This window comes from Myiozetetes cayanensis, unplaced genomic scaffold (genome assembly GCF_022539395.1).
Source record: "Myiozetetes cayanensis isolate MyiCay16 unplaced genomic scaffold, myiCay2020 scf22, whole genome shotgun sequence".
In the NCBI taxonomy this organism is placed as follows: domain Eukaryota; kingdom Metazoa; phylum Chordata; class Aves; order Passeriformes; family Tyrannidae; genus Myiozetetes; species Myiozetetes cayanensis.
Window position 1 is genome coordinate 11602152 of NW_026087434.1, and position 27947 is coordinate 11630098.

Sequence of the window (27947 nt, forward strand, 5' to 3'; positions counted from 1 at the left end):
GAACCATACAACGGTTTGGGTTGGAAAAGACCTTAAAAATCATCTCATTCCATCTCCCCCGGCCATGGAGAGGGACACCTTCCACTCTCCCAGGTTGCTCCAAGCCCCGTCCAACCTGGCCTTGGACACTTCCAGGGATGGGGCAGCCACAGCTTCTCTGGGCAACCTGTGCCAGGGCCTCCCCACCCTCACAGCCAAGTATTTCTTCACAATATCTAATCTAAACCTACTCTCTGTCAGCATGAAGCCCCTTGTCCTATCAGTCCCTTGTAAATAGTCTCTCTCCATCTTTCTTGTAGGTTGCCTTCAGATACTGGAAGGCCACAATGAGGTCACCCCAAAGCTTTTCTTCTCCAGGCTGAACAATCCCAATTATCTCCCCTTTCCTCCCAGCAGAGCTGCTCCAGCCCTCTGCTCATCTTGGTGCCTCCTCTGGACTCTGCAGCAGCTCCCTGTCCTTGCTGTGCTGTTCCCAGGGCTGGGGCAGCTCTGCAGGGGGGTCTCACCTGGGGGGCAGAGGGGCAGAATCCCCCCTGCCCTGCTGCCCACGCTGGGGGATCAGCCCAGGGCACGGGGGGTTTCTGAGTCCCAGTACACATTTGTCCAGTGCACTCATTACTGCACTGTAGTATCCTGGATTTCTCCATAAGCCCTGTCAATACCAGGGCATTGCATTAGTCACTGGGCTGTCCTGTGATATCCAAATGGATTTTTAAGTGGAGTTTCCACACTATGTTTGGAAACTATAAGTTCTGTAAGTTCCTCTAGATTTTTGGACATCTGTATTTGACGTCTAAGAAGGAAAGAAATCTTTGCAATGAGACTGCTAACCTGATGACAAGGGTCTGAAATCAGGGGTTTTTTATGGGAAAAGCACAAAAGCTCAGAAGTGACAGATGAATAGCTGCAAATGTAGGAATTTTAAAAGGAAGAAGAGGAACATGAACAGAATTATGGAGATAATGTGTGATAGTGTGCACTGCTGGAACAGTCATGGGACGGTTTAGGACAAATAGACAGGGGAAATGAGAAGGATTTAAGCTTTATGTCAAAGTGCTCCTCCCTTGTGCAATGCTCCAGTGTGAGGCTGCAGAACATTCTGCCAGAGATGAGAGGAAAATGAGGGATGTTGTGATGGGGTCTGTCATGGACCACCTAACCAAGACAAAGTAGTGGAGGAGGATTTCTACAACTAGTGGAAAGTCCCAAGTCTCCTCTACCTCAGAGAGGTTTTCAGCCATGTGGACATCTGCTGTGAGGGCACCAGCACCAGGCAAGTTATGCCAGAAATTCTTAGACAGTGCTAATGCCAACATCCCAGCGTAAATACTGGCCAGGCAATGCTGAGTGCTGGAAGCAAGGATGAACTAGTGATAAATATGATCCCAGGTGGCAGCTCAGGCTGCAGCAAACACATGATGACTGGATGAAGGATCTAGTGGGAAGCTGGGGAGATAAGCAGCAGAATTAGCACTCTAGACTTCGTAAGACCGGAATTCATTGCATTCAGGGAACTGCCAGTTAGCACACACACGGCAGCAGCTGTGGAAGAGAATCTCAGGAGAGGAGGTTGGAGTTTAAAGGAAAATTATGAAGAGCATAGGAACAAACTACCTTGTTCTGCAGGAGGATTGGGAATTGGATCTTAGCTAAGCAAACTTCTTGATGAATTAAAACACAAAAGTATACAAGAGGTGGAGGCAAGGACTGGCAACAAAACAGGACTATAAAACATTGCTTGGGTACTTCAAACATTGAGCATAACACTTCTGCATGGATGATGCGGAAGAGAGTTCAGAGAAAATGTATGTTTGCTGCTGTATATGGGTGACCACCTTGTGAGAGATAAATCAAAAAGCATTGCATGCAGCAGCTTTTCTGCATTAGTCTTCATTGGCAAAATTTGTCCGTCAATGTCAGCATCTTCCAACAGAGTTTGAGAAGGAAGGGGACAGCCAACCGTGGGGAAGTCCTGGCCTTGCTTCTTAAAAAAGCTGAACTTTCTAAAAGAAACTGGATGTATTCATATCCATGGGGCTGGGCTGTGACTTGTCAAAGGCTGCTGAAGGAATTCACCCACACAGTTGCAAGGCTTATGTTTACCACTGGTGAAAAATGATGACTCCCAGGAAAGGTCCCAGGTGAGGGGAATAAGGCTACTGTTATGCCCATCTTTAAGCAAGGCAGGGAGCTGTAGCAGGGGAGCTGGAAGCTGCTCAGCTGCACTTTGGTTACTTGAAAGATAGGGTGTCCTCTTGGTATTTATCAGGCAAAGTAATCATGTTTGATCAACCTGTTTGGCTTCTATGATGAAGTGACTGCTACATTTTATTAGTTCTTTTCTAATAATTGGCAGGCTTTTGCCCTGGTAATTTTTAATGGTATCATTAAGTGGTCTTTAGTCTACTAAAACTGAACTGCTGTCCTTTGATGCCTTATTTCTACGCAATCATATTGAATTTTTGGGGTTATTTTAACCTTCAAAGGATGCTGTATTATGTGTATTGTCATAGATCAATTCTTAAACAGCTTTATTTTCAGCTATATCCACAGCGGTATTCGAACCAGTAAGTCAACACTGCTTTTCTTTTACACCCTAATTAGTGATTTCATGTAGATTTCACTGACAGTGAGTACTAGAACCCAAAATAACATTTGCCCATTCTGTGTGAGTAGTTGGAGGCTCCTCTGCATGTTACATTAGTTGCTTTAGCAGTCTAGTAGCCCCTCTTATTTGCAGGTGTTATTTCTGTCCTGAGAGCTCAGCTGCTAAGAAAGGAGGAGACACTTGGTGCAGGGCCTGAAGCAGGAAACTTGAGGAACCTGAATTCCCTGAACAGCATGAGCATGGAGAAATTTTTACACAAGACTTCAGTACTGGACATGGCAAGAAAGGAATTCAGCTTCACAATGTCCACCTCTCTCGAGTGCAATCTGTTTGGTATGAGGCTACTGTTCAGCCAAAAAAGGAAGACAAGGCCATGGTCAGTATATGTTCCTGAGTGACTTGGATCTGTGAGTGGCAGCTGAAGATACAGAGAAATTTGGCAGGTCCCTTTTCCTGTCTGACGAATTATTTTGTGAAGATTACATGATAAATCAGATGCTACATGCTCTCCACATTACTGTATTGACTAGACAAGAATTCAAAATTTCCACATCAGTCCTCTGGTAATAGGCAACTTTTCTTCCTAATCCATGGGAAAAGATGAACCTTCTGAAATATTCAAGTGTCCCCATAACTTGTGTAGTGTTATCAGGGGTGAGTTCTGGATTTGGCTTCCAATCTGTGACCTACAATGTCCCAGAGCACCCTTGGAAGGGTCTCCTACACCCCAGGAAATCACTTGATGCTGTATATTGCACTGGATCACTCACACTGGCTTTCTACCCTCTTCACTGTGATATTCACTGGGATATTTTAATGATTGAAATGCAAGCGACCAGGAGAAGAGTGTGTTTAGATCTGGAGAATCTGAAGTTGAAGTGATCAGTGTAGATCATGTGGCACCTGGGGACAAGGTTTAGGGTGGACTTGGCCATGCTAGGGTAACAATTGAACAATTGGTAGCATTGTTACCCATGCTAGGGTAACAATTTTCCAACCTAAACAATTCTTTGATTCTGTAATTCCATGATTACACCCTTTCCTAAAACTAGACCAGTACTAGATCAGTTAGTTGTTTGTGCTACGAACAGCTCTCTTTATCCCACATCATCAACATTACACAAGACTTCCTGCAGCTTCCTACTGCCTCTACTGCTCTGGTACACAGTCCTGTGGTTTTGGATGTTTCTGGGACTGTGAATGTGTAAATACACTTATTTTGATGGCCCAGCATTGCAAGACTGAGGATTTATCAGAGCTGTATTATTAGTAGCTGAACTGTATGCTGAGGTGATGAGTGTGGTTGTGTGCACAAGGACAGCAGGGAAGGGTATATTGGTTTTTGGGGAGTTGTAGGTAGAGAGGGGATATGGGGACTACTGGAACTTCATCCTGGACTGAGGAAACTTGTTACTTTTGCAGACAATAAAGGGAACAAGCAAGCAAGCATCAATTTCAAGTAAAAATGAAAGACAGTCAACAGTGAGAGAGCAAAGTTTCTTGAGGAATCACTTTTTAAATGAAATTTGCATAAATACATATATTATCTCTGCATGAACAAGTATATATTTTATTTTGATGTGGTAGTGCATGCCCCTTTCCTTCTCAGGGCTGCTCTGTAATCTCAGGGATTCCCATAAAGCCTTGACACTTGTGTACTGAGTGTCCCTTGACCCTACCAAGAACCCTTGCATGGCAGAGGTTGGAGCACCATTGTCCATATCAAGAATTCCTGTTGCCTGGCTAAGGTCCAGGATGAGAGAGGGAATAATCAATCACATCCTAAAGCCTTGGAACTTCCCCTACCTGAACTGTAGCCCAAGTAGAATGGTACCATTGTTGCTGGAGTTTTGGTAACTCCAGTGGAATTGTTACTAGAGTTTTGGAAGCTCCAGTAATTCCTGACCTGGATTTTTGTGGTCAGGATAGAAATTTATGGATGACTAAACATCTTGAATCCCTTTAAACAGTGGGCACAGCAGTCCTAAGTGAGACCAGGGGCTCTCCTGGCGTGCAGCATCTCCCTCTGAGTGGGACCTCTCAGAGCTCATGAACTCTCAAGTTTGTGAAAATTGGAGGACTGATTTTCAAAAATTTCACAGAAGCTGATGATGTGGCTGTCAGAGACTGAAACAGTTAATGACTTACACATTCTAAGATAACCAAAAGACTTTTGCAAACTGAAAAGAAGGAGCTTCTTACCCAGCAAAGCCCACCCCTCCCTGTATACTGCCAAGGGACTGTTAGATAGGATAAGTGGATGCCCTTGTCCAGCTATCCTGGGTGCAGATGCCTGCCTGAGGCTGCAAACTGTATTTCCAGATAAGGGAAGAGGCAGAGAAGAGGCAAGTCCTGCAAGGTGGGAGAATCCCTTTTATCATGCCAATGTCCTCCCTTTATACAATAACTCTGCACATCACTGTGCATCTCAAATGTTGGACCATGATGAACAATAGGCAGCTGCAGCTCTCTTAGGAGATGTCAAAGTGACATGTCCATGATACCATCCATTGTAAAATTCCCCACCCTGGGGAATTACAAGGGGAGTTACAAGACCTTCCCACCTGAGCTATAAGTCTATAATAACTCAGACATCTTTGAGTTTTTTTTTTTGGGGGGGGGCTTCCTCCAACCTCAGCAGATCAAGACCACCACTTCAACCAACAGACATGGAAGCTGCAACTACTAAGTTTCATTGCTGGATCCAGTGGGTAGTGACTATATATATCTTTCCACCTTTATCCTTTCTTTCCCTTTCTTTCCATTATGCATTTCCTTAAGTTTATCTTTATGCTATAATCATGCTGCATTGCTATTCTCTAATGTTGCTGGTATTGCTATAGATTATTGCTATAGGTGATAACACCCAGAACAGCAAAATAGCTGTTTACCTTTGAAACAAAACTGTTCTAAAATAAACCCTACCTATATATATTTATGAACACTGATTATTCAGTGTTATTACACACTAATCCACCCAAAGGGATTTATTAACAAGAACCTGGGCTACCCTCCCCTTCTGGGGTGGGGTCATAAAAATGGCCCAGCCCAATATCCTCCACTCCTCAAGGTCGACCTTCGTGCAACTGTAGTTTGAATGCTGCCATCTGGGATTAATAATGAAGTCACTATTGTAATTGTAGTAAATCCTACTGAATCACCTTATAAATGCTAAATTAGTCAATGATTAAGTGCTGCTAAAACCCCCTAGACATAAACTCTTGACCATGTCTGGTATTAAGATTGGATTCAGCTGTACCTGGATTCCATCAGGAGTAGAAAGCAAGAGGGCCCTTTGTGAGCCTCGTGGCTCACTGGAAGGATCTTTCTTACCTTTTTTACCCTTATCCTTTGCATTTCCAGTTGTTGTGTAAATCATTTGAAAGTGATTGTTCGATGATTTCCCTTATCTTTGTAGGAAGTAACAGAGTGAACCTTGCCATCAAACTTTGCTCTGCTTTTGCAAATTTATATTGAACTCCCTTTTGCTAATGCCTTTGATGGTGATCCTTTAAGCCACCTTGGTTGGTGATTCTATAAGCAACCCTAACCACTCCTTTGCAGCATCTGATTCCTCAAAAGTCAGCTCAGGAATCTATTGAAGAGCTCCATTTCAAAGTAGAGTCTCGCATTACTTGGGTTCAGACTTCCAACTCAGTGTATTTCAAACCTTTTCAGCTAATACATTTATACTTCCTGCTTTTTAGAAAATACCACTGAAAAGTGCCTCCTAACACCAATTATTTCCTGGTTTTTGACATACTTTCCCTGTTCCTCTCAATGCATGTGTTCCTAAAGCATCACAGACGTTCTCATCACCATTACATGACTGAAAAACATACCAAGGAAGCTACCATGGGTCAAGGAGCAAATCACTGAGAAAGGCAGCAATAGAACCATGCAAGTTCTCTAAGTGCCGTGAGTAGTCCAGATTCTCTCCTTAACACTCTTGACAAATTATTTATAGATGTATTCACGTAGTCAGTAAGATATAAAAATGTTCTAATTATATCATTCAAATCAAGGGACAATTATGCCCTTAGTTTGCCAGACAATGCTTTGCCAAAAAAGGTTTGCCAGAAATGTTTTGACCGAAAAAAGGGGGACCATCTAGAGCATCTGCAGACGAGACACTATAAAATCTCCAGAGACACGTCTAGCCTGTCTCCACAGAAGGCTTCAAGGTAAGTGCATGCATTTTGTGAGCTTGAAGAAAGAGGAAAATATCCTTAAAATATTCTGCTCCATTTCTCCTCCCTCTGCCAACCATTTCCATGAGGGAGTGCCCATGTGAACAAAAATTTTCAATGTCCTTTCAATGCATGTCTGTATTTTCAACTACAGTTATTCTTTGGAATTCTGTTCAGCAATAAGAAACAACCACCATTCCTATTTTACAGGGTTGGCCAGATTCCAGGACTTCTGCAAAGGTAACACACTGAGTAATGCATTCCTAATCTACAGGAGAGGACTTTTAAACAGCTGCATGAGTTCTCTTCGTAACTCCTGTTATATTTCTGCTGAATTTGTTTGGCTACATAATTGAAAAAAGAGGATCTAAAAAAAGTAATTTTTCATTGTTAACACAAAAGGTAATTCTTTTTGCAAGAAAGTCTTCTCCTGAAGACTCTAATTAAGGACCAGATCGGAGAGGGATTTTCTCTGCCTGTAGATTCTTTTATGTGAAAAACTTCGATCTGGTCAGAATTCATCAAGGTGAGTTACCCAACTGTTCTCAATATTCAGAAGATCTTCTATTTATTGTTACAAGACCTACATGTTGTAGAAGACTAAGTCTTACTTTTGGGTCAGACAAGGATATTTTTAACTTCAAGTCAAAGTGGATTTAATTGATTTCTTCCTAAGAGCTTATCTTGGAGACTAATTAGCAATTTATAAGCTAAAGAGCAAGGAGCTTTCTCAATGATCTAGATTATATTATTTTTCTCTGATCCACAACTCTTTTTCTCCCCCCAGACGTCTCTGCTGAAAAACATTCAATAGAGTGCAGTCATGGCCTCTGGAGATGCTGAGATGGCCGTTTTTGGGGAGGCAGCTCCTTACCTCCGAAAGTCAGAGAAGGAGAGAATTGCGGCCCAGAACAAGCCTTTCGATGCCAAGACATCCGTCTTTGTGGTACACACAAAGGAATCCTTTGTGAAAGGGACAATTCAGAGCAGAGAATCAGGGAAAGTCACTGTCAAGACTGAAGGGGGAGAGGTGAGTGAAAAATAAGATTGAAGGACAACATTTGACTCATATTCTGAGTATTCAGTTGACATATGTAGATCTTTTGTTTCCTTGGCAGACTCTGACCGTGAAGGAAGATCAAATCTTCTCCATGAACCCTCCCAAGTACGACAAAATCGAGGACATGGCCATGATGACCCACCTCCACGAACCCGCTGTGCTGTACAACCTCAAAGAGCGTTACGCAGCCTGGATGATCTACGTAAGTGGCAGCAGCAGCTTCCTTTGGGCAGCTGCAGGAACTGCTCTGCCAGGCCCAGGGGAAGCCAACGTGCTGTGTCCCTTCCTGGCAGACCTACTCGGGTCTCTTCTGCGTCACTGTCAACCCCTACAAGTGGCTGCCCGTGTACAACCCGGAGGTGGTGTTGGCCTACCGAGGCAAGAAGCGCCAGGAGGCCCCTCCACACATCTTCTCCATCTCTGACAACGCCTATCAGTTCATGCTGACTGGTGAGTGCTTGATGTCCTTTGAGCTGCTCTTGCAATCATGTCTCTGCAGAGGGAAATGCAGGGCATTTTCTGAAACATGGTGCCACACTTAAAAAAACATGTGTGTGTGAAATTAATGGAAGATTAATGCACTGAGCTTTAATAGTCTGTGTGAGCTGAGTGCCTGTATTCCCATTAGAATCACAAAAGACCTGGACATAATGTAGAGGGACTAAATTCACTGGCAAAAACACCTATTTTGTGATGTAGAATTTACTGACTGTAATGGAATCTTACATATATGGATAGATTTATGTATGTTAACCAGTAAATTAGTTTCAGACCGAGACTACAGAGTACAGCTAAATGACATGGCCCCTATAAATGATGTGCATTAGGTCAATTTAAATTTTCAAGCATCAGTGCTAACAAGTGAAACAGAGTATCTCTGCCTTGAACAGGTACATAAGCCTCACTTGATTATTATGTAAATGGCTTGAATTATGTAAAAGATATTTAAAGTATATAGCCTTTAATGATGTCTGGAACTCCTACACTGATCTGTAACTGCAACTAAAAATCAACAGCAATAGTGAAAAGTTATCCTCAGAAAATGATGCAAAGGAAAAAAAATAAAGCTTTTAGCATTTAAATTGAATGACTTAAAAAAATTTCTTTCTGCTCTTTCCTCTTTCTTCCACTTCTTGTTTTGTCTTCCCTATATGTGCATTGAAATCAAAGGTATGTGGGAATTTAGAACTTCTCCTTTTCTTAGAAACTGGGAAATACATTCAGAATGGAAAAATCAGAAATAAATGTCAGTAGATGATCTCAAGACTGAAAAATTTCTGTATTTGTAGGGATTATAAAGAAGAGGTGAAAAAGAGTGAAAGAGGTTGGTCAGATGTTTCTGTCATTAATGATGCCTCCAAATTTCCATAAGATTATGCAGGAAGCTTTTAGGTTCAGAAGAATTTACATACTATCAAAGTATAACCTCAATATTTTCATTACATTTACTTGGGTGATAAGAGATAAGTGGCTTTATGAAGAATAAGACAATGTCAGGAAAGGCATAAGACTACAAAATCTTCTCTGAAGTGATGTCTTTACTGAACCAGTTGCTAATAACTGAAGTATTGCTGGGAGCCTCAAAAGTACCCACTAGAATTCCCAGAGCTTTTTACCTTTTCTGTTCCTGGATTCTCTGGAAGCTTCAGTTCTTATTTTTCTCCTAGTTGTCAAATTCTTTGTTATTCATAAACACTATGAAAAGGTGTCTTTTCTCTGTCTTTCCGCAGATCGGGAGAACCAGTCGATCCTGATCACGTACGTACACCCCCTGCTCGGGTCCCTGCGGGGCTGCCCAGGGCCAGGGCCCCTCCTGCCTGACCACATGCTCTCTGCTTCTCTCCTTGTTCTGCCAGCGGAGAATCCGGGGCCGGGAAGACTGTGAACACAAAGCGTGTCATCCAGTACTTTGCAACAATTGCAGCCAGCGGGGACAAGAAGAAGGAGGAGCAGTCGTCAGGCAAAATGCAGGTGAGTCAGGAAGAACAGACTGGACACTTGGCCTGTCATTGCCCTGTCAACTCAACACAGCCAGTGAATAATTTCCCCCCTGCAGGGAACGCTTGAGGATCAAATCATCAGCGCCAACCCACTGCTGGAGGCCTTTGGAAACGCCAAGACCGTGAGGAACGACAACTCCTCACGCTTTGTGAGTTTTTTCGAGCTTACACAAAAATCCCTTCTTGTTATAACAATAATGATGGGATAGTGGTATTCTCCCATGAGGACATGGCAATGAAATGCATTGGAGCTGAACTGCTGCTGCTTCTCCTTCACAGGGCAAATTCATCAGAATCCATTTTGGTGCCACAGGCAAACTGGCTTCTGCTGACATTGAAACTTGTAAGAAACTCTCCTGGCCTGATCCCTTTCCTTCCAGCCTTCCTCAGTTCTTGTGCTTAACTCTGTCCTGCCATCCTTGCCAGATCTGCTGGAGAAGTCCAGAGTCACTTTCCAGCTCAAGGCGGAAAGAAGCTACCACATCTTCTATCAGATCATGTCCAACAAGAAGCCAGAGCTAATTGGTAGGAAGGAGCCTCATGGCTTTTTGAGGAGGAACCCTGGGCAACAGTTCCCTCTGTCACTTGCTTGGCCAAACTAAGCCTGTGCCTTGCCTCTTCCTGCTTTCAGACATGCTCCTCATCACCACCAACCCTTATGATTTCCACTTTGTGAGTCAAGGGGAGATCACTGTCCCCAGCATTGATGACCAGGAGGAGCTGATGGCAACAGATGTGAGTAACTTTATCAAACAGGTTATCTGGTGGATTGGTGCCATGGTACATGTACGTTTATTTTTCTGTTGCCAGAGTGCCATTGACATCCTGGGCTTCAGTGCTGATGAGAAAACAGCCATCTACAAGCTGACAGGAGCAGTCATGCATTACGGGAACCTGAAGTTCAAGCAGAAGCAGCGTGAGGAGCAGGCAGAGCCTGATGGCACAGAAGGTACCAGCAGAGCCAGCAAACTTTCCAAAAGAGATATTCTTTGTAACAAGAAGGACTTTGGTAGATTTCAGGTTTTAAATATGCAAATGTATAAACTAAAAAGTAGTTGTTCCATGACTAGATGACAGTTGAGACGTATCTCATCTAATGGTACCTGTACTTTTTATCTGTGACTACTTCATCAATAAGAGATCTGGTGTACACTGCCAGGAAACCTGAGCCATGGATGTCAATTTCTATGCCATTGTTAGTCATACTTAAGTTGAAATACACCTTGCAATCTCTGCCGTAGTGTGAATGGTTCAGCTCTACCAGCATGGGAGGCTGCTCCTCTTTACCCTCCCCTATTGGAGTGAACTCTGATGTGAGATGTGTGCTTGATTAGTCTCTCTCACAGCAGGAAGGACTGCTCATGCTTCCAGCTCTCTGAGTGATGAATCCTCTTGCTATACAACTAGAAAGTACATGTCAAGTCCCATAGTTACACCTGAAAAAGGATAAAAGCAATGAGCTCTCTCAAAGAACAGTTGTAGAAACTTAAGCTCAGAAAGAGTTGCAGACTCTGAATCCTGCAGAGAGGAGAGAAATTAGCTTTATGGCTTTGACAGATATTGTTGTGCAACCCTGTGACAGAGAACACTTTTGGAACAGTCGATCAAGGACCAATTGTTTGGAATTCCTGAATATTTACTCTTCTCTCTTTTATGGTGTTCAGTTGCTGACAAGGCTGCCTACCTGATGGGTTTGAACTCAGCAGACCTGCTCAAGGCCCTCTGCTACCCCCGAGTCAAGGTGGGGAATGAATATGTGACCAAGGGCCAAACAGTGCAGCAGGTAGGAAAAACAGGATAATCTGGAATATGCTTTGGTGGCTGGTGTTGATTCTTCTCTGCTGTGTGTAGTAACCTCCAAACCTTTCTCTATGCTTTAGGTGAACAATTCAGTGGGTGCCCTGGCAAAGGCTGTCTATGAGAAGATGTTCCTGTGGATGGTTGTTCGCATCAACCAACAGCTGGACACGAAGCAGCCCAGGCAGTACTTCATTGGTGTGCTGGACATTGCTGGCTTCGAGATCTTTGATGTAAGGAACACAAGTTTTTTAGCATTTCCATGGAACAACAATTGAAAATGTTGAGATGTTTAATAGAAGGGAGTATGTTCCTACATTTATTTGTAGGGCTTGTTGGAATTATCATTTTTAATCCTGAAAGAAAAAAAAAAGGATTGAAAACTAATTGTTCTGAATTTGAAACCTCTCTTTTCTAAATACAAAGCCTATCCTAGAGATACAGCACAGGAAAACTACACAGGAAGATGACTTGTATTTATAGTATCACCCCTGGTGAATTAAGATTGCACAGGAAAACACCTTGCTATTATTGCTGATCCTTGAAAGCATTGTATGTCTTTTATATCTGGCAGTTCAACAGCTTTGAGCAACTGTGCATCAACTTCACCAATGAGAAACTGCAACAGTTCTTCAACCACCACATGTTCGTGCTGGAGCAGGAGGAGTACAAGAAGGAGGGAATTGAGTGGACATTCATTGACTTTGGGATGGACCTGGCTGCCTGCATTGAGCTCATTGAGAAGGTATCCTTTCTATACTTGCCAAGAGATGCAATTAAGAAGCACATGAGAATATTCTGGCTTCTTCAAGTATATACCCTGTGGCAACAGGGTGGAAGTGTTTTTTGAGATCATACTCAGATATCAGAACTTTTGGTGAGAGAATTCACTGCTAGATTACAAAATGAAATGATATAAAAGACAGTCATGTTCTATAGGCACCTACCAGTAAGTAGGTTTCATGGACAGACAGCACAGTATTTCCATCACTTCAAATGAAACAGAAACACTGAAAAAAAGTTGAACCTTGGTTAATTTTCTCTGACTTATTGTCATGAAATGTATGGGAACAGCTTTCTTTTCTGACTCTAGCAACTTTTCAACCAAAAGATGTCTCTTTTCTAATCTGCTTTTCCCTCTTACGTATTACAATCTCCCCCAGCCCATGGGCATCTTCTCCATCCTGGAAGAGGAGTGCATGTTCCCCAAGGCAACTGACACCTCTTTCAAGAACAAGCTCTATGACCAGCACCTGGGCAAGTCCAACAACTTCCAGAAGCCCAAACCTGCCAAAGGCAAGGCTGAGGCCCACTTCTCCCTGGTGCACTACGCTGGCACAGTGGACTACAACATCACTGGGTGGCTGGAGAAAAACAAGGACCCTCTGAATGAAACTGTCATTGGGCTGTACCAGAAATCATCTGTGAAGACCCTGGCCTTACTCTTTGCCAACTATGGTGGAGCAGATGCAGGTCAGTTCAGTGAAAAATGCATTTTCAGTGTGGAACAATTTTGACACAGAATTGGAACCATAAGCACTAAACATTTAAAATTGTTTTGTGTTCAGTTTAATTTTTTTCCCTTTAATTTGCAGAGGCTGGTGGTGGCAAGAAAGGTGGCAAGAAGAAGGGTTCTTCTTTCCAGACTGTCTCAGCTCTTTTCCGGGTACAGTACTGCACCTGCTGCCTCTGAAATGGGAAGGAAGGGGGAGAGCTAATATTAAATTTGAAAGGACTATTTTACATTACTATAATGGTGCTAAATGTCTTTAGAAATTCCACATCAGGTTTTCCAGGATCAGTTTTAATATTGCTAATTTGTCATGTCCAAAAATAAGCATTCAAAATCATGAAAATCTAATAATTTGGGTGTATTTCTTTTTTTTCTTTGTATTTTCTTTGTATTTTTATGTCTTTGGGTCAGACCATACCCATAATATTCCTGCATTTCTGTTGAGGAATTGAAAGTAATTTCCAAGCAGATATTTATCTTATTGGAAGTTTAAAAAACTTAAGGAGCCTGACTTTCGAAGACAGAATGTGAGAAATCTAGAAGTCAATTAGTCTTTATGAATGAGTAATAACGTAATTCATATTTATTTTCACTGGCCCAATAGCAACACTGAAGTATTTCAGTCTTTAAAAATGGTGTTCAGTATCTTCAAACAGAAGAAATATTTGGGTTCTCTGGCTTTATCTAAGTGTCTGAAACCCAACTTGAGGCATTGCGAAGTCATTACCTGGGCTTGATGCATCAAACACTGGACATGGGAAACTCACATTGCTACCTGGTTCCTCTAGGAGAACTTAAATAAGCTGATGACCAACCTTCGGAGCACTCACCCCCATTTTGTGCGCTGCATCATTCCAAATGAGACTAAAACACCTGGTAAGATGCTCAAGTAGGATGAGAGTTTGCTCTGATACATCCATTCCTTCTGGACAAACTGTCCAGCCCACAGCTGGATAAACACATCATGAGATTGAGGAGCAACTGGCTCATGGGTTGAGCACAGAGGGTGACAGGGACTGGGGTGACATCAGACTGGTGACCTGTCACTAGTGGGGATCCACAGACCTCCCTCTTGGGCCCTGTGCTCTCCAACATCTTCATCAAGGCCACAGGACTGGAAGGGGTACTCAGCACATTTGCAGATGACCCAGAAGTGGGAGGAGCTGTTGAGTCCCTTAAAGGCAGGGAGGCCCTGCAGAGAGACCTCAACAAATCAGAGAGCTGTGAACAACGGGAAGTGCCTGATTCTACACCTGAGATGAACAGACAGATGGGGAATGAGATGCTGGAGAGCAGTGCTGGGGAAGGGCCCTGGGGGTGCTGGTGGGTGCCAGTTGTCCCTGAGTCAGCAGTGCCCTGGCAGCCAGGAGGGACATCCCTGTCCTGGGGGCAGCAGGGAGGGGATTGTCCCGCTCTGCTCTGCCCTGGGGCGGCCTCACCTCAATATTGGGGCAGTTTGGAGGGACACAATGGAAGGGAGAGATTGAGCCATTGGAGAGTGTCCAAAGGAGGCCACGAGGATGGGGAAGGGCCTGGATTTGAAGGCGTGTGAGGACATTGAGGGCACTTGGTGTGTTCAGCTGGAGAAGAGGAGACTGAGGGGAGACCTCCCTGCAGTTCCAACTGCCTGGGCAGGGGCAGAGGAGGGGCAGGACTGAGCTCTGCTCTGGGGGGACCAGGGACAGCCCCCAGGGAATGGCTGGAGCTGTGTCAGGGCAGGCTCAGGGTGGATCTCAGCAAAAGGTTCTTCCCCCAAAGGCTGGTTGGGCACTGAACAGGCTCCCCAGGGCAGTGGGCACAGCCCCAAGGCTGCCAGAGCTGCAGGAGGGTTTGGATGATCCTCTGGGGCACAGGGTGGGACTCTTGGGGATGGGCCTGGGCAGGGCTGAGGGTTGGACTCAATAATCCTTAAAGGTCCCTTCCTACTTGGCATATTCTGTGATTCTGTGATTCCCCTCTGCACTGGAATCTGTGCCATTCCTTTGTGCTCTGCTCTGCATTGCTCAGGTGCCATGGAGCACGAGCTGGTGCTGCACCAGCTGCGCTGTAACGGCGTGCTGGAAGGGATCAGGATTTGCAGGAAAGGGTTCCCCAGCAGAGTCCTCTACGCTGACTTCAAACAGAGGTAAGAGCACTGCACTTCTCAGCATCATTAAAAGTGCTGTTGGTCCATTCATGGGTCCATTTGGCTCTGTTGTCAAGAATAGTTTATGTGAGCTGGTGGGGCTAAGTGGCTACTGCGTGTTGGTTGGGAAAAAATAGCCTTTTTTTCCTCTTTTCACAGATACAAGGTGCTTAATGCCAGTGCCATCCCAGAGGGACAGTTCATCGACAGCAAGAAGGCTTCTGAGAAACTTCTTGCGTCAATCGATGTGGACCACACCCAGTACAAATTTGGACACACCAAGGTACAAACCCCCAATTCCCTCACTCACTCTGGGCCAGTGCTTTGCCCTGCCTGACAGTGGTGTGCTGCAACATTCCCTCTCCAAGGTGTTCTTCAAAGCTGGGCTGCTGGGGCTCCTGGAGGAGATGAGGGATGAGAAGCTGGCACAGCTCATCACCCGCACACAGGCCAGGTGCAGGGGTTACCTGATGAGGGTGGAGTACCAGAGAATGGTGGAGAGAAGGTACACATTCCTCATCCTCAGTTAAAGCCACTGTGCTTGGGGGAAAGTGTTGACACTCTTCAGACTGAAAATATTCATTGTACATTTGAATTGTGCTCCAGGGAGTCCATCTTCTGCATCCAGTACAACATTCGTGCATTCATGAATGTCAAACACTGGCCCTGGATGAAACTGTTCTTCAAGATCAAGCCCTTGCTGAAGAGTGCAGAGTCTGAGAAGGAGATGGCCAACATGAAACAGGAGTTTGAGAAAACCAAGGAAGAGCTTGCAAAGTCTGAGGCAAAGCGGAAGGAACTGGAGGAGAAAATGGTTTCTTTGCTGCAGGAGAAAAATGACCTGCAACTCCAAGTGCAGGCTGTGAGTATCACCATTAATTTATCACTCAGAAAATGGATATGTACAATCAGACTGTTCTTATGAACAGAAGGTCAGACTATAGAAGACTAAAAGTCATATATTTGGGAAATTATCTGTCATATGTATGTGAAGGTAAGGAAACAAATGTCTGGCAGTGGTGTGGTGAGAGCACTGACAGCCAGGGCAAAGAAGCAGGAGGAACTGGGAGTCAGTGCTCTTGTCCTCAGAGGAAAGGGGCAGATGTAGCTCACAAACATGACATACTCGTGGCAGAATTCACCTCCAATTCCCTCTGAGCAGGTGAGTGCTGCAGGAAGGATCTCCATCTCACCAGTATGGAGAACTATGAATTAATTTTGGAGCATAACTGCAAACTGGAGTTCAAAGTGGCACTTGCTATGTTTTATACTTAAATGATATGAATCAAGGTCATAGATTAAATCTATAATGAAGCAGAAGTTCTTGGGGATTTTGAACATTGCAGGGTTTTTTTGCATTTCTAGTCTGGATTTCATATTGTAGTTCCAGTATAAACAACATCCTGTGGAAGTAAAATTATTAATATTTAAGATTGAGAGTTCCAGCTACGAAGTTGTCTTTATTAAAAGAATGCTTCTTTGCACTAAAAGCCATTTTTGCATAATATTTGTGTCAGACCCCAACATTCAGACACATCTCCCCCTCTGCTCCCTTTTCTCTGCCAACTGGTTGCAGAGACCCAATTCATACACTGTATCAGAAAAAAAAAGGGTGAGAAAACCAACTCTCTCAGTGTTAACAAAGACAAGTATTTGGAGGGATGTTTTACTTAAGAGCTTGTTAACTGCAACAATTCTAAGGAAATGAACAGTAAAGAACATGACTATGTGGAGAGACTGGTTCGTGGTGGAGTTTATAGGAATGGTACACCCAGTTTTATCTTCATCTATTTGGGGAACTGGAAACAATCACGGACAATTTAGCTTTTAGTTGAAAGAAATATTCTCTAAGTAAAGAACTTCATGGCCAGAACTCTCAATCTCAGATATTAATAATTTTGCCACCACAGTTCTATGAACCTTGTAGACACACAGGAGTTCACAAAAATTGCTTAAAAATATAAGCAAAAATATACTTAAATATCACTTTACAAAGTCATCTAAATCTACCCATTAAATAACCTAATTTGCCAATTAAAAATAGAACACTGTATTAATTACAGTTATTTGAATATTTCCATAGAAAATAGGCACCCCGATGTTACCTGTTTTCCTTAGTATAAGGAGAAGAATAGATATCCCACTGGACTTTCTTGTATGTCATAAGATATTTGCCTTTCAAATTCCTTTGGGACAAAACAAATTCATGAGAACAAAAACCCATCAAAGAGTAAGACAAGGCACTGGTCAGCTGAAATCAGCACATGCCACCCCAAATACAGCATGGAAGGCACACAGGGACCTGACTTACCCCACCTGACTAAGCACTAGCATTCCTACATTTACAGAGGGAGGATTCTTATTTCACTTCAGTTATTGTTGAGACTATCAGACCCTTTATTCCCAACTTCATAACGGGTTCAGAAGGATTCCGTTGCTAAAGGATAGATATTCAATGCAGTGATTATGAACAGAAATGTCTCCAAGTCCCCTCTCCTATAGGTACATGAGAAATTCTCACACCTACCAAAACTCCGAGACACTTTTATGAGAGAGGAAATAGTTGAAAAATCAATATTGTTTCACCTAAAAAGCTGTATAATGCATCCCAGGGAAAGAAACAAACCAACCACCATAACCAAACACACAAACAAACCAAAAAACAAACATCAAAACCAACCCAAAAACGATCAACAAGATTAAAGCTGCTTCAACGCACACTTACATAGAAAAGTTCAGAAAACAAATCAAGAAAATCTGTCTCCCCCACAGGAAGCAGATAGCCTGGCTGATGCTGAGGAAAGGTGTGACCAGCTCATCAAAACCAAAATCCAGCTGGAAGCCAAAGTTAAAGAAGTGACTGAAAGGGCTGAGGATGAAGAGGAAATCAATGCTGAGCTGACAGCCAAGAAAAGAAAACTGGAGGATGAATGTTCAGAGCTGAAGAAAGATATTGATGACCTTGAGCTGACACTGGCCAAGGTGGAGAAGGAAAAACACGCCACGGAAAACAAGGTATGAGGCAGAAAATCTCACTCACACTCCGGAAAAGAGCCCTCTGCTGTTCCAGGACTTCTGTATCTACCTCCTTTATTTACACTTGCTCCCTTCTTCCCAAAGGTGAAAAACCTCACCGAGGAGATGGCAGCCCTGGACGAGACCATCGCCAAGCTGACAAAAGAGAAGAAAGCCCTCCAAGAGGCCCATCAGCAGACCCTGGATGACCTGCAGGCAGAAGAGGACAAAGTCAATACACTGACCAAAGCCAAGACCAAGCTGGAGCAGCAAGTGGACGATGTAAGCACAGGCAGACACAGCAGGAAGAGACAGGTATGGAGCTGGACGTGGTTGGTGGAGCACTGATGGCCTTGTTGTGTGCAGCTGGAAGGGTCCCTGGAGCAAGAGAAGAAACTGCGCATGGACCTGGAGAGAGCCAAGAGGAAACTGGAAGGAGACCTGAAGCTGGCCCAGGACAGCATCATGGATCTGGAGAATGATAAGCAGCAGCTGGATGAGAAACTGAAGAAGTAAGTGTGGCCCTGGGGCACCTCAGTGCTGGGCTGGAGCTCTTGGCTTTTTGCTTTCAGCTGTAACACCCTTTGCTTTGCCCAAAGGAAAGACTTTGAAATCAGCCAGATCCAGAGCAAAATCGAGGATGAACAAGCCCTGGGCATGCAACTGCAGAAGAAGATCAAGGAGCTGCAGGCAAGTGTCTGCTCCTTGCCCTGCCTGCCCCAGGCTCAGCTCAGGCAGGAGGAGGGCACGGGTGAGAAGGGTCCCTGGTGTTCTGCAGGCCCGCATTGAGGAGCTGGAGGAGGAAATCGAGGCCGAGCGAACCTCTCGCGCTAAAGCAGAGAAGCATCGGGCTGACCTGTCGAGGGAGCTGGAGGAGATCAGCGAGCGCCTGGAAGAAGCAGGAGGGGCGACGGCAGCTCAGGTGGAGATGAACAAGAAGCGGGAGGCAGAATTCCAGAAGATGCGCCGCGACCTCGAAGAGGCCACGCTGCAGCACGAAGCCACGGCTGCCGCCCTGCGCAAGAAGCACGCGGACAGCACAGCTGAGCTCGGGGAGCAGATCGACAACCTGCAACGTGTCAAGCAGAAGCTGGAGAAGGAGAAGAGTGAGCTCAAGATGGAGATTGATGACCTGGCCAGTAACATGGAGTCTGTCTCCAAAGCCAAGGTATTGAAAACTCTACTGAAAACCACATGAAAATCAATTACTTTCAAATAGGTCGTTTCCATTTGTGGCCTGCTTACCATCTAACTCCCTGCCTCTGTATGGAACTGTGTTTCTTACCTTCTAACTCGAAGGAACAGTCCACAGCTTTCAAGTCTGGTCATGTTTTTCTGTTTAGAGTCCTGCTCTTCAGAAGAAGCAGGTGACTAGATCCTAATCTTCTCTCACTCTCTGTGACCTCCCCAGGCAAATCTGGAGAAGATGTGCCGCACCCTGGAAGACCAGCTGAGTGAGATTAAGACAAAGGAAGAAGAGCATCAGCGCATGATCAATGACCTCAATGCTCAAAGAGCTCGTCTGCAGACAGAAGCAGGTAACACACTCTCACACCTCTCTGGAAAGAGACAACCTGTAGCTAATGATAACAAAAAAAAGGAATGAAGCTTCACTCAAATTGATCTAGTCTCTGTGATCTGTTATATAATGCTTAAAAGACACATTGACTTAATGTTGATTATAAATTGCAGTCTGTCTATAAACTTTCTTAGGTGAATATTCACGCCAGGTGGAAGAAAAAGATGGTTTGATATCTCAGCTATGCAGAGGCAAACAGGCATTCACTCAACAGATCGAGGAACTAAAGAGACATTTAGAGGAAGAAATAAAGGTAAAGGTACTTCCATAACTGGGGTTGACTTTGGACTGAGATTCTGTTTTCTTTCAGGATATTTCCCACTCTCACATAAAATCAGAATGTTAGCCATATCAGTTTAATTTTTGAGCTATCAAACAAGATGGACAATTTTGCCACCTTAATCTCTATAGTGTGGGAAGGGGAGTTGAGGAAGACATCCTCTCCTATTTGGATACTAAAAGAGAGAAAAACATTTTTACATCTTTATTCAGATTTATGATGGCATATAAAAGTGATTGAGATATATCTAAAAAAAAACCTGTGTATTTTAGTGTAACCTCTAAGCTGAAAATTTAGAGTATATTTCAAGGGATTCAACAATTTCCTGATTTAAAGTTGTCATTTAGAATTTATCCATCATCTATCCTGAGAATGCGTTCTGCATCCTGATGAATGAAGAGATAAGATAGTTCTCCAAACATAGAATCAATATACCATTTTCCCTTGCATTGATGTTAAATGTCAGATGGAAAGAATCTTCAACCACTTTCGCTGTTAAAATTCTGCTGTGTCACAGGAAATTGATTGTCCCAATCCAATTGTCTCCCAAGGCCAAGAACGCCCTGGCCCACGCCCTGCAGTCCGCTCGCCACGACTGTGACTTGCTGCGGGAACAATATGAGGAGGAGCAGGAAGCCAAGGGGGAGCTGCAGCGCGCCCTGTCCAAGGCCAACAGCGAAGTGGCCCAGTGGAGAACCAAATACGAGACAGATGCAATTCAGCGCACGGAGGAGCTCGAGGAGGCCAAGTACGTGGGCAGTGGGAGGAGAAATGACTGCAGAACACTGAGACTGGGCAAGGGGAAGGGGAGCCTCTGAGTGGGGGGAGACAGGGCTGGGGTGAAGGCAGGGATATACTGTCTTTGCGGCAAAGAGGAGAGAAGGGAGGAGAAAAAAAAGTGTCTGTTGGAAGCTTTAGGGCTAGAAGTGCTAAGACTGGCCTAATCCTCCCTAGGTGGTAGGACACAGAAAGGATAGATCCTTTAGGATGTGTGAAAAGCGCTCATCTCCAAAGCCCCAAAGTGGCCAACTGCCCTCTCCTGGCAGGGCAGAACTGAGTCCCTTCTAAGCTCTAAGCTGGCCCTGTGCTTCCCTCCTGCCAGGAAGAAGCTGGCCCAGCGCCTGCAGGATGCAGAGGAACACGTGGAAGCTGTCAATGCCAAATGTGCCTCCCTGGAAAAGACAAAGCAGAGGCTGCAGAATGAAGTGGAGGACCTGATGATTGACGTGGAGCGATCCAATGCCGCCTGCGCTGCTCTGGACAAGAAGCAGAAGAACTTTGACAAGGTCTTTTGGGCCCCAGCCCCGGCACTCCTGGGCAGAGCATCCCCGGCATGGCCACATCCCTCCTCACGCCCCTTTCTCTTCAGATCCTGGCAGAATGGAAGCAGAAGTATGAGGAAACGCAGGCTGAGCTGGAGGCCTCCCAGAAGGAGTCTCGCTCGCTCAGCACGGAGCTGTTCAAGATGAAGAATGCCTATGAGGAGTCCTTGGACCACCTGGAAACAATGAAGCGGGAGAACAAGAACTTGCAGCGTAAGTCCCTGGCCCTCTGCTCCGGGAGGGCTTTCTCCCAAGCTGAGCATTGCTCAGGGGCTGTGCCTGCAGGGCTGCAAAGGTGCCTGTCCCCCTGGTGGGACAGGGCCCTTCCCATTCTGCTCTGGGGCTGAGCAAGCCATTGGTCTTTGTTCCCACAGAGGAGATTTCCGACCTCACCGAGCAGATTGCGGAGGGAGGAAAGGCAATTCATGAGCTGGAGAAGGTCAAGAAGCAAATTGAGCAGGAGAAAGCTGAAATCCAGGCTGCTCTGGAGGAAGCTGAGGTACTCGGCCATAATCATTGGTGTCTGCAGTAAATGTAGGAGCAGTGAAGAAACAATGCTAAAAAGGCCTTGGTTCTGCTCTGTTCTGGCTGGGGAGAGCAGCCAGCTGAGATTTCCTGGAATATTCTCTAATTGCCTAGAAAGCAAGCAGGAGGTTTATCAGTGTTCCCCATGCTTGTGTCCACTTGTCCAGGCCTCTCTGGAACATGAAGAGGGGAAGATCCTGCGCCTGCAGCTTGAGCTCAACCAGGTGAAGTCTGAGATTGACAGGAAGATAGCAGAGAAAGATGAGGAGATTGACCAGATGAAGAGAAACCACCTCAGAATTGTGGAGTCCTTGCAGAGCAGCCTGGACGCTGAGATCAGGAGCAGGAATGAAGCCCTGAGGCTGAAGAAGAAGATGGAGGGAGACCTGAATGAAATGGAGATCCAGCTCAGCCATGCCAACCGTGTGGCTGCAGAGGCACAAAAGAACTTGAGAAACACCCAGGGTGTGCTCAAGGTCTGTTCAGCAAAGCTACAGAAAGAGAAATGAGATCCCTGACATTTTTGGCCCTCAAGTGCACGCTGACACCATGTAACTCCTCTTGTCTCTCTTACAGGACACCCAGATCCATTTGGATGATGCTCTCAGGACCCAGGATGACCTGAAGGAGCAGGTGGCCATGGTGGAACGCAGAGCAAACCTGCTGCAGGCTGAAGTGGAGGAGCTACGGGCAGCCCTGGAGCAGACAGAGCGGTCGAGGAAAGTGGCTGAGCAGGAGCTCCTGGATGCCTCTGAACGTGTGCAGCTCCTCCATACTCAGGTAAGTTCTTGAGTTGGATACCTATAACACCTACAATTCTTAGAGAATTTAAGATGATCAGGCAGTAGCATTGGTCTCTCACTGTTGTCTAATTGTATTATGTCAATGTACTCTTCACTCGAGTCTACCACTGTCATTTATCTAGTATATTAGTATATTAGTATATATATTGTGTATATTCTTCATATACAAACTGTATGTAAAGACCATAAATAGAATTAGGCAATTTGATTTTTCTAAATATGGTTTAAAGTAACTGGATAAAAGAACGTGTCTTTTGTTGCAACAGAACACCAGCTTGATCAACACCAAGAAGAAGCTGGAGACGGACATTTCTCAGATTCAGAGCGAAATGGAGGATACGATCCAGGAAGCCCGCAATGCTGAAGAGAAGGCCAAGAAGGCCATCACAGATGTGAGTCGGGACTCCTTCCATTGCTGATGGTCAGTGTATTCTCCCAAAATGTCTCCAGCCCCACAACTCACCTGTTGCTCTGCTCAGGCGGCCATGATGGCAGAAGAGCTGAAGAAGGAGCAGGACACCAGTGCCCACCTGGAGAGGATGAAGAAGAACCTGGACCAGACGGTGAAGGACCTGCAGCACCGTCTGGATGAGGCCGAGCAGTTGGCCCTGAAGGGAGGCAAGAAGCAAATCCAGAAGCTGGAGGCCAGGGTGAGCAGGGCTGTGCTGGTGCATGAGTGACCCTGTCCCTTGGAGAGACACCCCAGGGAAGCTGCAGGGATGGGCTTCTCATTGCAGGTGCGGGAGCTGGAAGCAGAGGTTGATGCTGAGCAGAAGCGCAGCGCTGAAGCTGTGAAGGGTGTGCGCAAGTACGAGAGAGGGTGAAGGAACTCACCTACCAGGTAATGGCCCTGTGGGCATATGCAAAAAGCGTTTGCACCTGACTGCCAAGGGCATTGCTACCTGCCATAGTGGGGGAACCAACTCACTCTCCTGTTTGCCAACTGCTTTAGTCTGAGGAAGACAGGAAGAATATTCTCAGGCTGCAGGATCTGGTGGACAAGCTGCAAATGAAGGTGAAATCCTACAAGAGACAATCTGAGGAGGCTGTAAGTATCACTCTGAGTGCTTGGCAAGAACCACTTTCCCAGACAGTAGCTTGGCCACTGAGGACATGAATAGAAGAAAGTTGGAAGGTGCCACTGCTCAATAATGGAGTTCTTCAAGTTCTCTGAAAGGCTCCTACATCAGCCTTGACTTGGAGAACAAAATCAGTGAGTCACTAACAAGACTAGGAAGAGGGCAAATGCACATAGCATTTGTTGCATTAGGAAAACAAAGCAGCCTGTAAGAAGGAATCTTATTGATGGTAAGGATAGTATAGCGTATTAAGAAGCTTTGAAAATAACTTAGTTTCAGGGTTTTGATAGCAGACAGAGAAGGTGTTGGAAGTGTCCTCTCAAGCCACTTTGTGTTCGGCTCTCAGAACTGTGCAAGGACCCTTTGCCTGTTTCTGGGCGTGCAGCAGTCAGGGAGGAGCTGAGGGAATCCTGCAGCCCCTGAATTTACGATTGTCTGAGCGTGGCTTCTTCACTGTGGCAAACAGTCCAGCCCAGACAAGGGCTTCTGGACTCAGTGAAGGGGCCCTGTGAGGAGCTCTCAAGGACCTCACTATGAGACTCACCTATAAGCTGTGGTGGGTGGTGGATGGAGCTTTGTGGCCTCCCCAGGCCAAGGCACAGGAGCAGCGACACCCCTGCCCTGAGCTCCTCACCACCAACTCCTTCTCTCTCCCAGGAGCAGCTCTCCAATGTCAACCTCTCCAAGTTCCGCAAGATCCAGCATGAGCTGGAGGAAGCCGAGGAACGGGCTGACATTGCAGAGTCCCAGGTCAACAAGCTCCGAGCCAAGAGTCGGGAGTTTCATAGGAGGATAGAAGAGGAAGAGTGAGATTGTCATGAGGTACAAAGTGACCTGCGGGCTGCACAAAATGTGAACCCTCTGTCACTTCTGTCTGCAATGTCTCCACCTCAGTGTCTAGTGAATAAAGCGTAGATTCCTCTGCACACACACCATGACCAGTGCCTTCTTTGGGCTTTGTTTTCTCATTGTTCTTGGGATATTGCATTGCAGAGTAAGATTCCTTACTTGCTCCTGGTTAGGAAAGGGGACCTGATGCAAATGTGGGACTGAGGACCTGCCATTCCTGTGGAGACTCCTGAAAATCCAGCCTGCGCTCTCTTTTGTCTCCAGCAGCTCCTTGTCCTGCTCCTGCCTTCACGTGCTCCTAATACTTCTCCCATTGTCCTTTCAGTACAACTTCCTTCCCGTGGGAGAGGCAAGAGAGGATGATCCCTGTCCTTTTTCCTTTCCCTACCCATGTTTCTGATGCTGGCACTCACAAACCCTAAACACCCATCCCTAAGGAAGCAGAAGTTACAGTGCACTGCACCATCAAGGACCAACACTTCCTTGCCAATTCGAGTCACTGGGAGCACAGTTACAGCACACTGACAGTGTCCCTACATTGTGCCATCTCCCTTACCCTGGATTCCCTCAGCTGCTGCCATCACCTGCTCCCAGTTTCCCTTTAGTGGGCAAACAGCTGAGCCCTGCCTGGGGGCCCATGCTGGAAGGACTCTCCCTTAGCACCCACCTCTCACAGAGCACATGCACCAACACACCTCCTCAGCCATCACCTCAGAGGTCAGCCTTGGCACCTCCTGCACAGCAGGCTGTGGTACTGTCTCAGACAAGAGAAAAGAAGAAAACGGGTGGGTGCAGCCCTCCATTCCTTCCTGCCATTACTGGGCCTTGTGAGCATTGGTGAGCAGAACCTCTGTCAGTGCTGTATCTCTGCAGAGAGCAATGGGAGATGGTTCTTTAGGGGCACACCTCAGCCTTCAAGCACAAAGACCTTAAGAAAGCCACCTAATGCCTGGCCAGACTAGTCCTCTATGACAATGTCTCACAGCCTGCATTGATCTGACACCACAGGCAGGGCTTCTTGGCCTCAGCCTTTGCCTGCCCAAGCCCACCTGTGAGCTGACTGCTCCTCTTGGGTGGTAGTCCCACCTGCAGGCATCTCCAAAGCTTCAGGAGGGGTTGGGTAGAGCCTAGGTGGCACACAACATCCGTGTTAGTTGGAATGGCTGGTGCAAGCATTAACTTTGGAGACTCTCTGAAACCCTGCTCTACAGACCCTGCACCATCCTTTGCCTCCCATTGCCTGCACCGAGGGAGCTTGAGGATGTGTCACCAGAATGAAGGAATGCAGCCAGCAAAGCCAGGCAGAGGAGGAGTGAGCCCTGGCCCTACTCGAAAGTGGAACACCTGGAGAGTTTCTTTGATAACTTGTCCAAAAGCACTGTCTCAGAGGGCACCGGTGGCAAAAGACAGTCACATCACTGAAGCAGCAGCTCTCACATCAAGGGGTGTAACTGTGTCTCTTCTGACTGACCGCAGCCTTCTTTAGACTGTTTCTGCCTCCAGCCTCCTGCCCCTTTCCCTTGCCCCCAGTGACGTGCCCTCCGGTATCTCTCCAGCTCTCACGGGTGCTGCTGAAAATGAAGCAGGCAGCTACGTGAAGACATCAGCTGTCTCCTTCCCTCCACAGGGACAAAAGCCCAAAATAGCCCTGCTCTCCTAAGACTCCTGCTCAGGGTCGTGCCTGTCTGGGGGGATGATTCACTCCCACTAATAGTGCCTGAGACATTCCTGGGAGGGTAGGCTGCCTTCTGTGTCTCAGTGCCACGTGCTGCCGTGGAGGAGCTGGACAACTGTGCTGTGTCCCAAGACAGCAGGTGCTATTCTTACTCCAGGCAGACTTGCTCCAGCACAGCTCCATTCCCAGCTGAAAGGTTAAATGTCAGACTGGGGCCTGAGTGTGCTGTCCCTGGGCAGAGCTGAGTGCAGAGTGGCCCCTTTGGAGGCCGTGCAAGGTGCTGTGCCGAGCCAGCACCTGGGCACTCTCCATCCCTCCTGGGATCTGCTGTGCCCCATGAACACAACAGCTGCCCAGGTACTTCCACCAGTCAGCTGGGGCTCAGTTGTGGTGGATGGGGCCATCTGCTCTCTTGTAAACCTACCCATGGAAAAGGTGGGCTGGGCTGCAGCTCTGAAAGCACAGGATTTTCCAGCTGCCCCCCTGGAGTCCCTGTCTGGGTGAGGAAGAAGGAAGAAGGCAGAGGCAGGGCTTGCTCCCAGGTTTGGCAGCGCTGCAGGGCCATGCCCCTCTGCTCAAGCCGTGCTTTCCCAGCACTCGCTGAGCGAAGGCTGTACGGCCGAACCCCAGAGCTCCGCACAGCCCGTCCCTGCCGGCTGCGCTGCCCGGGCCATCACACAGAGCACACCCAGCGCGGGGCCATCACACACAGCAAACCAACCCGGGGCCATCACACACAGCACACCCAGCGCGGGGCCATCACACACAGCACACCCAGCGCGGGGCCATCACACACAGCACACCCAGCGCGGGGCCATCAGCTGGGCCCGGGCTCTGCCTGTCGCCTCAGCCCTGGCGCTGCTGCTCTGACGGCGCCGGCCCCATCAGCTTCATCCTCGGCCTGGGCCTTGTCACCTGACACGGAAGGACAGACAAGTTCCTTCAGGGATTCTTGGCAGAAAGACGGTGGAATTTTGCTGGGGGCAGCCAGGGGGGCCTCTCCCGGTCCCACTCGCCCCCTGTGCTGCAGGCCCCTCTACCGGCGGATGGCAGCCTGGAGCCATCAGGGAGCCTCCTCTGGGAGCTGCTCCTCTGCACAGCAGCCACTCGGCCTCACTCAGGCAGGGGCTTGAAACCTGCGGCAACTGCCGGGCCCACGCACTGGGAGCAAATCCCAGCACAAGGGCTCAAAGGCAACCAGGGCGCTCAGCCACGTCCGTCTGTTTCCCCCTGGGACAGGACAAAGTCAGGTGGGATGGGCCAAAGAACATCTGGGAATGTTCCGGTCACCCATGCTGGAAGAAAAGACCCTGAGGTGACACAAGCAGACACTGCACTGGGCTCTCTGCCCAGAGAGGAACCACGCAGGTGCTGGGAGTGTGACTGTCAAAAGGACAACACGCAGCATCCAGGCCCTGCCCCCTGTGCTGCAGGCACAGAAGTGCCCTCCAGCTCCCACGCCCGACAGTCACCTCCTTCCTCCTGCTGACCAAGGCAAAGCCTTTCCTCTCCTTCTGCCCTGGCACG

General features: G+C 46.6%; 1 pseudogene across 1 annotated transcript; it reads left to right on the forward strand.

The window, feature by feature from the left end:
* Nucleotides 1–6658: 6658 nt before the first annotated feature.
* Nucleotides 6659–24817, forward strand: LOC126642171 (myosin heavy chain, skeletal muscle, adult-like; annotated as a pseudogene). The gene is made up of 40 exons (XR_007629393.1): nucleotides 6659–6792; nucleotides 7009–7038; nucleotides 7586–7828; nucleotides 7917–8060; nucleotides 8152–8308; nucleotides 9589–9616; nucleotides 9715–9829; nucleotides 9915–10007; nucleotides 10138–10201; nucleotides 10285–10383; nucleotides 10490–10593; nucleotides 10669–10807; nucleotides 11523–11641; nucleotides 11739–11888; nucleotides 12230–12400; nucleotides 12819–13128; nucleotides 13251–13321; nucleotides 13957–14044; nucleotides 15176–15293; nucleotides 15453–15576; nucleotides 15662–15798; nucleotides 15900–16155; nucleotides 18066–18308; nucleotides 18414–18590; nucleotides 18675–18820; nucleotides 18908–18998; nucleotides 19087–19476; nucleotides 19720–19846; nucleotides 20022–20140; nucleotides 20719–20915; nucleotides 21270–21453; nucleotides 21537–21702; nucleotides 21864–21988; nucleotides 22182–22490; nucleotides 22591–22794; nucleotides 23084–23209; nucleotides 23297–23467; nucleotides 23555–23658; nucleotides 23770–23865; nucleotides 24554–24817. The product of XR_007629393.1 is annotated as a myosin heavy chain, skeletal muscle, adult-like (transcript).
* The last annotated feature ends 3130 nt before the right edge of the window (nucleotides 24818–27947 follow it).